At 32.2% G+C, this 13608-nt stretch overlaps 3 non-coding genes across 3 annotated transcripts in view; all 3 read left to right on the top strand.

Annotated features, from left to right (window-relative positions):
* Positions 1-208: 208 nt before the first annotated feature.
* LOC127012245 (5.8S ribosomal RNA) lies at positions 209-387 on the top strand. Its single transcript, XR_007765758.1, has one exon. It is a non-coding gene; the product is annotated as a 5.8S ribosomal RNA (ribosomal RNA).
* A 402-nt stretch (positions 388-789) lies between these two features.
* On the top strand, positions 790-4760 carry LOC127012250 (large subunit ribosomal RNA). Its single transcript, XR_007765763.1, has one exon. It is a non-coding gene; the product is annotated as a large subunit ribosomal RNA (ribosomal RNA).
* An 8740-nt stretch (positions 4761-13500) lies between these two features.
* Positions 13501-13608, top strand: part of LOC127012240 (small subunit ribosomal RNA) — a 1995-nt gene continuing 1887 nt past the window's right edge. Inside the window, exon 1 of the ribosomal RNA XR_007765753.1 lies at positions 13501-13608. This exon is cut by the window's right edge and continues 1887 nt beyond it. This is a non-coding gene — a ribosomal RNA (small subunit ribosomal RNA).

Genomic DNA, 13608 nt, shown 5'->3' with positions numbered 1-13608 from the left:
TATATATATATATTTATTTACAATAAATGCAATTTAAAAAGAAATACTTTGATATATATTGGTTATATAAAACTAAGACATTTCGCAGCATTCGTTTTAGGTATAAAAATAAATTTATTGAAGGAATTGATATATGCCAGTAAAATGGTGTATTTTTAATTTCTTTCAATAAAAACATATTTGACAAAATTAAGAAACCAATTTATAAAACTCTAAGCGGTGGATCACTCGGCTCATGGGTCGATGAAGAACGCAGCAAACTGTGCGTCATCGTGTGAACTGCAGGACACATGAACATCGACATTTTGAACGCATATCGCAGTCCATGCTGTTATGTACTTTAATTAATTTTATAGTGCTGCTTGGACTACATATGGTTGAGGGTTGTAAGACTATGCTAATTAAGTTGCTTATACAAATTTTATAATGAAATTTTATAAGCATATGGTATATTATTGGATAATAATAATTTAATTATTTTATTCATAATATTAAAAAATATATGAAAAACATTATCTCACATTAGTAAATAATTTGAATGTGAAAAACGAAGAGAAATATTTTCTTTTTCAATCAAATGATACTGAGAAATGTCTAGCATAAAAATTTATCTAGAATTGTCTCTTATTAATGATTAGAAAATAGAAAACCGTTGACAATATTATTGTTCTTCGTTGATTCGTTAAATCAAACAAATGCCATTTATATACAGATATTATTAATATAACGAATTTAATAAAATGTTTTATCATTATATATAAAGAATTAATTGCATATAAAAGTTATACACAACCTCAACTCATATGGGACTACCCCCTGAATTTAAGCATATTAATTAGGGGAGGAAAAGAAACTAACAAGGATTTTCTTAGTAGCGGCGAGCGAAAAGAAATCAGTTCAGCACTAAGTCACTTTGTCTATATGGCAAATGTGAGATGCAGTGTATGGAGCGTCAATATTCTAGTATGAGAAATTAACGATTTAAGTCCTTCTTAAATGAGGCCATTTACCCATAGAGGGTGCCAGGCCCGTATAACGTTAATGATTACTAGATGATGTTTCCAAAGAGTCGTGTTGCTTGATAGTGCAGCACTAAGTGGGTGGTAAACTCCATCTAAAACTAAATATAACCATGAGACCGATAGTAAACAAGTACCGTGAGGGAAAGTTGAAAAGAACTCTGAATAGAGAGTTAAACAGTACGTGAAACTGCTTAGAGGTTAAGCCCGATGAACCTGAATATCCGTTATGGAAAATTCATCATTAGAATTGTAATATTTAAACAATATTATGATAATAGTGTGCATTTTTTCCATATAAGGACATTGTAATCTATTAGCATACCAAATTTATCATAAAATATAACTTATAGTTTATTCAAATTAATTTGCTTGCATTTTAACACAGAATAAATGTTATTAATTTGATAAAGTGCTGATAGATTTATATGAATACAGTGCGTTAATTTTTCGGAATTATATAATGGCACAATTATCATTGATTTTTGTGTTTATTATATGCACTTGTAGGATTAACAATGCGAAAGATTCAGGATACCTTCGGGACCCGTCTTGAAACACGGACCAAGGAGTCTAACATATGTGCAAGTTATTGGGATATAAACCTAATAGCGTAATTAACTTGACTAATAATGGGATTAGTTTTTTAACTATTTATAGCTAATTAACACAATCCCGGGGCGTTCTATATAGTTATGTATAATGATATTTATATTATTTATGCCTCTAACTGGAACGTACCTTGAGCATATATGCTGTGACCCGAAAGATGGTGAACTATACTTGATCAGGTTGAAGTCAGGGGAAACCCTGATGGAAGACCGAAACAGTTCTGACGTGCAAATCGATTGTCAGAATTGAGTATAGGGGCGAAAGACCAATCGAACCATCTAGTAGCTGGTTCCTTCCGAAGTTTCCCTCAGGATAGCTGGTGCATTTTAATATTATATAAAATAATCTTATCTGGTAAAGCGAATGATTAGAGGCCTTAGGGTCGAAACGATCTTAACCTATTCTCAAACTTTAAATGGGTAAGAACCTTAACTTTCTTGATATGAAGTTCAAGGTTATGATATAATGTGCCCAGTGGGCCACTTTTGGTAAGCAGAACTGGCGCTGTGGGATGAACCAAACGTAATGTTACGGTGCCCAAATTAACAACTCATGCAGATACCATGAAAGGCGTTGGTTGCTTAAAACAGCAGGACGGTGATCATGGAAGTCGAAATCCGCTAAGGAGTGTGTAACAACTCACCTGCCGAAGCAACTAGCCCTTAAAATGGATGGCGCTTAAGTTGTATACCTATACATTACCGCTAAAGTAGATGATTTATATTACTTGTAATATAAATTTTGAAACTTTAGTGAGTAGGAAGGTACAATGGTATGCGTAGAAGTGTTTGGCGTAAGCCTGCATGGAGCTGCCATTGGTACAGATCTTGGTGGTAGTAGCAAATAATCGAATGAGACCTTGGAGGACTGAAGTGGAGAAGGGTTTCGTGTGAACAGTGGTTGATCACGAGTTAGTCGGTCCTAAGTTCAAGGCGAAAGCCGAAAATTTTCAAGTAAAATACAAATGCCAAACAAATATATATATTATATAAAATCTAGCTAAATTAATATACTTGAATAATTTTGAACGAAAGGGAATACGGTTCCAATTCCGTAACCTGTTGAGTATCCGTTTGTTATTAAATATGGGCCTCGTGCTCATCCTGGCAACAGGAACGACCATAAAGAAGCCGTCGAGAGATATCGGAAGAGTTTTCTTTTCTGTTTTATAGCCGTACTACCATGGAAGTCTTTCGCAGAGAGATATGGTAGATGGGCTAGAAGAGCATGACATATACTGTTGTGTCGATATTTTCTCCTCGGACCTTGAAAATTTATGGTGGGGACACGCAAACTTCTCAACAGGCCGTACCAATATCCGCAGCTGGTCTCCAAGGTGAAGAGTCTCTAGTCGATAGAATAATGTAGGTAAGGGAAGTCGGCAAATTAGATCCGTAACTTCGGGATAAGGATTGGCTCTGAAGATTGAGATAGTCGGGCTTGATTGGGAAACAATAACATGGTTTATGTGCTCGTTCTGGGTAAATAGAGTTTCTAGCATTTATGTTAGTTACTTGTTCCCCGGATAGTTTAGTTACGTAGCCAATTGTGGAACTTTCTTGCTAAAATTTTTAAGAATACTAATTGGGTTAAACCAATTAGTTCTTATTAATTATAACGATTATCAATTAACAATCAATTCAGAACTGGCACGGACTTGGGGAATCCGACTGTCTAATTAAAACAAAGCATTGTGATGGCCCTAGCGGGTGTTGACACAATGTGATTTCTGCCCAGTGCTCTGAATGTCAAAGTGAAGAAATTCAAGTAAGCGCGGGTCAACGGCGGGAGTAACTATGACTCTCTTAAGGTAGCCAAATGCCTCGTCATCTAATTAGTGACGCGCATGAATGGATTAACGAGATTCCTACTGTCCCTATCTACTATCTAGCGAAACCACAGCCAAGGGAACGGGCTTGGAATAATTAGCGGGGAAAGAAGACCCTTTTGAGCTTGACTCTAATCTGGCAGTGTAAGGAGACATAAGAGGTGTAGAATAAGTGGGAGATATTAGACCTCGGTTTGGTATCGCCAATGAAATACCACTACTCTTATTGTTTCCTTACTTACTTGATTAAATGGAACGTGTATCATTTCCTAGCCATTATACGGATATATTTATTATATCTTATGGTATTGGGTTTTGATGCAAGCTTCTTGATCAAAGTATCACGAGTTTGTTATATAATCGCAAACAAATTCTTTAATAAAACGGTGCATTTATGTATTTTTGATTTGAAAATTTGGTATAACTCCAATTACTCAGGTATGATCCAATTCAAGGACATTGCCAGGTAGGGAGTTTGACTGGGGCGGTACATCTCTCAAATAATAACGGAGGTGTCCCAAGGCCAGCTCAGTGCGGACAGAAACCACACATAGAGCAAAAGGGCAAATGCTGACTTGATCTCGGTGTTCAGTACACACAGGGACAGCAAAAGCTCGGCCTATCGATCCTTTTGGTTTAAAGAGTTTTTAACAAGAGGTGTCAGAAAAGTTACCATAGGGATAACTGGCTTGTGGCGGCCAAGCGTTCATAGCGACGTCGCTTTTTGATCCTTCGATGTCGGCTCTTCCTATCATTGTGAAGCAAAATTCACCAAGCGTTGGATTGTTCACCCATGCAAGGGAACGTGAGCTGGGTTTAGACCGTCGTGAGACAGGTTAGTTTTACCCTACTAATGACAAAACGTTGTTGCGACAGCATTCCTGCGTAGTACGAGAGGAACCGCAGGTACGGACCAATGGCACAATACTTGTTCGAGCGAACAGTGGTATGACGCTACGTCCGTTGGATTATGCCTGAACGCCTCTAAGGTCGTATCCGTGCTGGACTGCAATGATAAATAAGGGGCAATTTGCATTGTATGGCTTCTAAACCATTTAAAGTTTATAATTTACTTTTTAAACGACAATGGATGTGATGCCAATGTAATTTGTAACATAGTAAATTGGGAGGATCTTTGATCACCTGATGCCGCGCTAGTTACATATAAAAGCATTATTTAATACAATGACAAAGCCTAGAATCAATTGTAAACGACTTTTGTAACAGGCAAGGTGTTGTAAGTGGTTGAGCAGCTGCCATACTGCGATCCACTGAAGCTTATCCTTTGCTTGATGATTCGATAATAAAATTGCATAATTTATTTGTTGTGTTGAACTTCTTATATAAAGTTCAACCAACAATCTATTTGTATGCATTGATTGTTTGCTTGGCTTTGTGGCGAATTTTTAATCCTTTATATATTACATTCCTAAGGTCTAGATTTTCAAGTAAGAGACCAATTTGATTAACATATCAATATAAGTACAACTCGACCATCTAATAATAACAATATGAATCGTCATCTTATTAGTGACGCGAAGATTGGCAAACATATAATATAAAAATATTCCTAAGGTCTAGATTTTCAAGTAAGAGACCAATTTGATTAACATATCAATATAAGTACAACTCGACCATCTAATAATAATATGAATCGTCATCTTATTAGTGACGCGAAGATTGGCAAACATATAATATAAAAATATTCCTAAGGTCTAGATTTTCAAGTAAGAGACCAATTTGATTAACATATCAATATAAGTACAACTCGACCATCTAATAATAACAATATGAATCGTCATCTTATTAGTGACGCGAAGATTGGCAAACATATAATATAAAAATATTCCTAAGGTCTAGATTTTCAAGTAAGAGACCAATTTGATTAACATATCAATATAAGTACAACTCGACCATCTAATAATAACAATATGAATCGTCATCTTATTAGTGACGCGAAGATTGGCAAACATATAATATAAAAATATTCCTAAGGTCTAGATTTTCAAGTAAGAGACCAATTTGATTAACATATCAATATAAGTACAACTCGACCATCTAATAATAACAATATGAATCGTCATCTTATTAGTGACGCGAAGATTGGCAAACATATAATATAAAAATATTCCTAAGGTCTAGATTTTCAAGTAAGAGACCAATTTGATTAACATATCAATATAAGTACAACTCGACCATCTAATAATAACAATATGAATCGTCATCTTTTTAGTGACGCGAAGATTGGCAAACATATAATATAAAAATATTCCTAAGGTCTAGAATCTTAAGCAATAGACCAATTCAACTAAGAGTTGACATATAAAAATATGTTCCTTTTAATGTTAGCAAAATTTTATCGTCACATACTGTTAGTGACGCGAACGTTTTTTTCTCCATGTTTATATGAATGTTTATTCAAAGGTAGAAAGGCAGGATCGTTATTTTATAAGTGAAGCGATAAAAAAATATTATGCAATAGGACATCTATTTATAAATATTTTTAAGTCTTAGAAATTCAAGTAAAGAGATTCAAGAAATTCATTCAACTTAGAGCGCACATATAATTAAAACTATTCCTGAGGTTTAGAAACCAAATTAAATAAAGAGGACATATAAACGTATGTGGTATTTTGATGGTAGTAAAAATGTATCGCGATATTATTAGTGACGCGACCAATTTTTATACTCTTTGCTCCATGTGCAAATATATCTAGTGTTTAGATAGTCAATTAAAAATGACAATTTTAACTAAAAGACTTAAAAAAGTGTTTGTCAAACTTATAATTTTGTCAATACTATATAAAACGCCAATCATATCCTTATAAAAGTAAATACGGTATATGGTTATAAATACAAAACCATATATAAATAAAAAAATGAAATCGTATGTATATGGCTTATAGGTATAATACCTATAAGGCATAATAATGTATAATATTAGCAAATATACATATAAAAGTGCATAAATTGTATAGATATGGCATAAAGAAGGCATTTATGAGAATAGCTAGTAGAATTTGCCCATACACTACTAGCGAAATGAGATATTTATACCTAGTGAGGGCGGCACTAGTACTATAAATTGTGGCAAAATAAATCTTATGCAAATGCATAGGATTTTGTCAATACCGTACAAAAAACTAAGTAAAACGTATGGATATTGAAAAATAAATGGATTATATTCATAAAATACGAATATTTCTTGCATTCTCTTGTTATACGAGAGAATATCATACGGAGCGGGCAGCCCCTAGTATAGTAAGCAGTCGAATGGGAGACAGCGTGTCCAAAAACACCTATAGGGAGGTGGTCGTTGGCGGACCTCTCCTCGTATTGGTCAAACTTATGATTTTGTCAATACTATATAAAACGCCAATCATATCCATATAAAAGTGAATACAGTATATGGATATGAATAAAAAACCATACATAAATAAAAAAAAATATGTATAAAAAATTATACATATATTTATATTAAGCAATCGTATGGATGTGGCTTATAGGTATAATACCTATAAGGCATAATAATGTATAATATAGCAAATATACATATAAAAGTGCATGAATTGTATAGATATGGCATATAAGTGACATATTTATGAGAATAGCTAGTAGAATTTGCCCATACACTACTAGCGAAATGAGATATTTATACCTAGTGAGGGCGGCACTAGTACTATAAATTGTGGCAAAATAAATCTTATGCAAATGCATAGGATTTTGTCAATACCGTACAAAAAACTAAGTAAAACGTATGGATATTGAAAAATAAATGGATTATATTCATAAAATACGAATATTTCTTGCATTCTCTTGTTATATGAGAGAATATCATACGGAGCGGGTAGCCCCTAGTATAGTAAGCAGTCGAATGGGAGACAGCGTGTCCAAAAACACCTATAGGGAGGTGGTCGTTGGCGGACCTCTCCTCGTATTGGTCAAACTTATGATTTTGTCAATACTATATAAAACGCCAATCATATCCATATAAAAGTGAATACAGTATATGGATATGAATAAAAAACCATACATAAATAAAAAAAAATATGTATAAAAAATTATACATATATTTATATTAAGCAATCGTATGGATGTGGCTTATAGGTATAATACCTATAAGGCATAATAATGTATAATATAGCAAATATACATATAAAAGTGCATGAATTGTATAGATATGGCATATAAGTGACATATTTATGAGAATAGCTAGTAGAATTTGCCCATACACTACTAGCGAAATGAGATATTTATACCTAGTGAGGGCGGCACTAGTACTATAAATTGTGGCAAAATAAATCTTATGCAAATGCATAGGATTTTGTCAATACCGTACAAAAAACTAAGTAAAACGTATGGATATTGAAAAATAAATGGATTATATTCATAAAATACGAATATTTCTTGCATTCTCTTGTTATATGAGAGAATATCATACGGAGCGGGTAGCCCCTAGTATAGTAAGCAGTCGAATGGGAGACAGCGTGTCCAAAAACACCTATAGGGAGGTGGTCGTTGGCGGACCTCTCCTCGTATTGGTCAAACTTATGATTTTGTCAATACTATATAAAACGCCAATCATATCCATATAAAATTGAATACAGTATATGGATATGAATAAAAAACCATACATAAATAAAAAAAAAATATGTATAAAAAATTATACATATATTTATATTAAGCAATCGTATGGATGTGGCTTATAGGTATAATACCTATAAGGCATAATAATGTATAATATAGCAAATATACATATAAAAGTGCATGAATTGTATAGATATGGCATATAAGTGACATATTTATGAGAATAGCTAGTAGAATTTCCCCATACACTACTAGCGAAATGAGATATTTATACCTAGTGAGGGCGGCACTAGTACTATAAATTGTGGCAAAATAAATCTTATGCAAATGCATAGGATTTTGTCAATACCGTACAAAAAACTAAGTAAAACGTATGGATATTGAAAAATAAATGGATTATATTCATAAAATACGAATATTTCTTGCATTCTCTTGTTATATGAGAGAATATCATACGGAGCGGGTAGCCCCTAGTATAGTAAGCAGTCGAATGGGAGACAGCGTGTCCAAAAACACCTATAGGGAGGTGGTCGTTGGCGGACCTCTCCTCGTATTGGTCAAACTTATGATTTTGTCAATACTATATAAAACGCCAATCATATCCATATAAAAGTGAATACAGTATATGGATATGAATAAAAAACCATACATAAATAAAAAAAAAATATGTATAAAAAATTATACATATATTTATATTAAGCAATCGTATGGATGTGGCTTATAGGTATAATACCTATAAGGCATAATAATGTATAATATAGCAAATATACATATAAAAGTGCATGAATTGTATAGATATGGCATATAAGTGACATATTTATGAGAATAGCTAGTAGAATTTGCCCATACACTACTAGCGAAATGAGATATTTATACCTAGTGAGGGCGGCACTAGTACTATAAATTGTGGCAAAATAAATCTTATGCAAATGCATAGGATTTTGTCAATACCGTACAAAAAACTAAGTAAAACGTATGGATATTGAAAAATAAATGGATTATATTCATAAAATACGAATATTTCTTGCATTCTCTTGTTATATGAGAGAATATCATACGGAGCGGGTAGCCCCTAGTATAGTAAGCAGTCGAATGGGAGACAGCGTGTCCAAAAACACCTATAGGGAGGTGGTCGTTGGCGGACCTCTCCTCGTATTGGTCAAACTTATGATTTTGTCAATACTATATAAAACGCCAATCATATCCATATAAAAGTGAATACAGTATATGGATATGAATAAAAAACCATACATAAATAAAAAAAAATATGTATAAAAAATTATACATATATTTATATTAAGCAATCGTATGGATGTGGCTTATAGGTATAATACCTATAAGGCATAATAATGTATAATATAGCAAATATACATATAAAAGTGCATGAATTGTATAGATATGGCATATAAGTGACATATTTATGAGAATAGCTAGTAGAATTTGCCCATACACTACTAGCGAAATGAGATATTTATACCTAGTGAGGGCGGCACTAGTACTATAAATTGTGGCAAAATAAATCTTATGCAAATGCATAGGATTTTGTCAATACCGTACAAAAAACTAAGTAAAACGTATGGATATTGAAAAATAAATGGATTATATTCATAAAATACGAATATTTCTTGCATTCTCTTGTTATATGAGAGAATATCATACGGAGCGGGTAGCCCCTAGTATAGTAAGCAGTCGAATGGGAGACAGCGTGTCCAAAAACACCTATAGGGAGGTGGTCGTTGGCGGACCTCTCCTCGTATTGGTCAAACTTATGATTTTGTCAATACTATATAAAACGCCAATCATATCCATATAAAATTGAATACAGTATATGGATATGAATAAAAAACCATACATAAATAAAAAAAAAATATGTATAAAAAATTATACATATATTTATATTAAGCAATCGTATGGATGTGGCTTATAGGTATAATACCTATAAGGCATAATAATGTATAATATAGCAAATATACATATAAAAGTGCATGAATTGTATAGATATGGCATATAAGTGACATATTTATGAGAATAGCTAGTAGAATTTGCCCATACACTACTAGCGAAATGAGATATTTATACCTAGTGAGGGCGGCACTAGTACTATAAATTGTGGCAAAATAAATCTTATGCAAATGCATAGGATTTTGTCAATACCGTACAAAAAACTAAGTAAAACGTATGGATATTGAAAAATAAATGGATTATATTCATAAAATACGAATATTTCTTGCATTCTCTTGTTATATGAGAGAATATCATACGGAGCGGGTAGCCCCTAGTATAGTAAGCAGTCGAATGGGAGACAGCGTGTCCAAAAACACCTATAGGGAGGTGGTCGTTGGCGGACCTCTCCTCGTATTGGTCAAACTTATGATTTTGTCAATACTATATAAAACGCCAATCATATCCATATAAAAGTGAATACAGTATATGGATATGAATAAAAAACCATACATAAATAAAAAAAAATATGTATAAAAAATTATACATATATTTATATTAAGCAATCGTATGGATGTGGCTTATAGGTATAATACCTATAAGGCATAATAATGTATAATATAGCAAATATACATATAAAAGTGCATGAATTGTATAGATATGGCATATAAGTGACATATTTATGAGAATAGCTAGTAGAATTTGCCCATACACTACTAGCGAAATGAGATATTTATACCTAGTGAGGGCGGCACTAGTACTATAAATTGTGGCAAAATAAATCTTATGCAAATGCATAGGATTTTGTCAATACCGTACAAAAAACTAAGTAAAACGTATGGATATTGAAAAATAAATGGATTATATTCATAAAATACGAATATTTCTTGCATTCTCTTGTTATATGAGAGAATATCATACGGAGCGGGTAGCCCCTAGTATAGTAAGCAGTCGAATGGGAGACAGCGTGTCCAAAAACACCTATAGGGAGGTGGTCGTTGGCGGACCTCTCCTCGTATTGGTCAAACTTATGATTTTGTCAATACTATATAAAACGCCAATCATATCCATATAAAATTGAATACAGTATATGGATATGAATAAAAAACCATACATAAATAAAAAAAAAATATGTATAAAAAATTATACATATATTTATATTAAGCAATCGTATGGATGTGGCTTATAGGTATAATACCTATAAGGCATAATAATGTATAATATAGCAAATATACATATAAAAGTGCATGAATTGTATAGATATGGCATATAAGTGACATATTTATGAGAATAGCTAGTAGAATTTCCCCATACACTACTAGCGAAATGAGATATTTATACCTAGTGAGGGCGGCACTAGTACTATAAATTGTGGCAAAATAAATCTTATGCAAATGCATAGGATTTTGTCAATACCGTACAAAAAACTAAGTAAAACGTATGGATATTGAAAAATAAATGGATTATATTCATAAAATACGAATATTTCTTGCATTCTCTTGTTATATGAGAGAATATCATACGGAGCGGGTAGCCCCTAGTATAGTAAGCAGTCGAATGGGAGACAGCGTGTCCAAAAACACCTATAGGGAGGTGGTCGTTGGCGGACCTCTCCTCGTATTGGTCAAACTTATGATTTTGTCAATACTATATAAAACGCCAATCATATCCATATAAAAGTGAATACAGTATATGGATATGAATAAAAAACCATACATAAATAAAAAAAAAATATGTATAAAAAATTATACATATATTTATATTAAGCAATCGTATGGATGTGGCTTATAGGTATAATACCTATAAGGCATAATAATGTATAATATAGCAAATATACATATAAAAGTGCATGAATTGTATAGATATGGCATATAAGTGACATATTTATGAGAATAGCTAGTAGAATTTGCCCATACACTACTAGCGAAATGAGATATTTATACCTAGTGAGGGCGGCACTAGTACTATAAATTGTGGCAAAATAAATCTTATGCAAATGCATAGGATTTTGTCAATACCATACATAAACCGTATGGATATTGAGAAGTTAATAGATTACATCTATAATATGAGAAGTATTTTAGTATTCTTATTAAATAAGAGAATACTATAAGGGTGAGTGGCAAAGAGAATTGAATATACCCGAATGGGAGACAGCGTGTCCAAAAACTACTATAGGTGGTGTGGCAAATATGAGGAAGGCAATATATCCATATAATGAAAATAAAAGTGCGTTTTCTTATTATATAAGAGAACACTATACGGGTGAGTGGCAAAGTAAATTGAATATACCCGAATGGGAGACAGCGTGTCCAAAAACTACTATAGGTGGTGTGGCAAATATGAGGAAGGCAATATATCCATATAATGAAAATAAAAGTGCGTTTTCTTATTATATAAGAGAACACTATATGGGTGAGTGGCAAAGTAAATTGAATATACCCGAATGGGAGACAGCGTGTCCAAAAACTACTATAGGTGGTGTGGCAAATATGAGGAAGGCAATATATCCATATAATGAATATAAAAGTGCGTTGTCTTATTATATAAGAGAACACTATATGGGTGAGTGGCAAAGTAAATTGAATATACCCGAATGGGAGACAGCGTGTCCAAAAACTACTATAGGATGGTCAATGGGCCGGCCGTCTGCTATTGACATATGTCAGTAGAGAAGATATTATCCGTCAAATTTGTTTCTTTATTCATTTATTTGAATACGAGACTTGGCTCCGCGGTTAATATTTTAAGCCCAAAGATAATAACGTTGAAACAAAGGCCAAGTTTCTATTGTACATAGAATAACAAATTGTTTCCGAATTTTATCGTTAATTTTAGGAGGTAGGCTAACATGATTTATATTATATGTGTATTATTAAATAATAATAGTACATAAAAGTCTACCAAAGAAATATAAAAATGTAATTATGAATACATTTTCAATATTAATATCAACTTATATTGTTGATAATAAAAAATAGCTATTAAGAGAGTTATTTAAGAAATTATATAATATATAATAAAGAGTATATATATAAATAATATATAAGTATATATTATTTAAGAAATAAATATAGTAGTAATAATTATATATATACACTCGGTTCTATTTTATATATTACCAGAGACTTATATGGATATATATAGATAAATTTTAAATTTATCGTCAAAATACAAATGATTAACTCAATATCTTATATTGGTTAAACAAAAATTGTACATGTGTGGATACAATATATTATGTATGTCGAACAAAAATGATATTTTAGAATGAAATGTGCATATATAAAGAAAATATATGAAAAATAAATATTGTGTTTATAAAGAATATGATTCTTTTTGACATCAATAAAAACTTGTTATTATTAGTGGCGAAACAAGTATAAATTGGAAAACAAACGTATACGAATGCTATATAAAAATGGCCGTATTCGATAGAAATAAAATCTATAACAACATATATATTGCTAATTTCTATTCAAAAAATATGAATGAAATATGAATAAAAACATTATTCTGGTTGATCCTGCCAGTAGTTATATGCTTGTCTCAAAGATTAAGCCATGCATGTCTAAGTACACACGAATTAAAAGTGAAACCGCAAAAGGCTCATTATATCAG

Source organism: Drosophila biarmipes, unplaced genomic scaffold, assembly GCF_025231255.1.
Source record: "Drosophila biarmipes strain raj3 unplaced genomic scaffold, RU_DBia_V1.1 ptg000036l, whole genome shotgun sequence".
NCBI lineage: Eukaryota > Metazoa > Arthropoda > Insecta > Diptera > Drosophilidae > Drosophila > Drosophila biarmipes.
The sequence above is the reverse complement of the archived record's forward strand: the minus strand, read 5'-3'. Positions and strand labels throughout refer to the sequence as shown.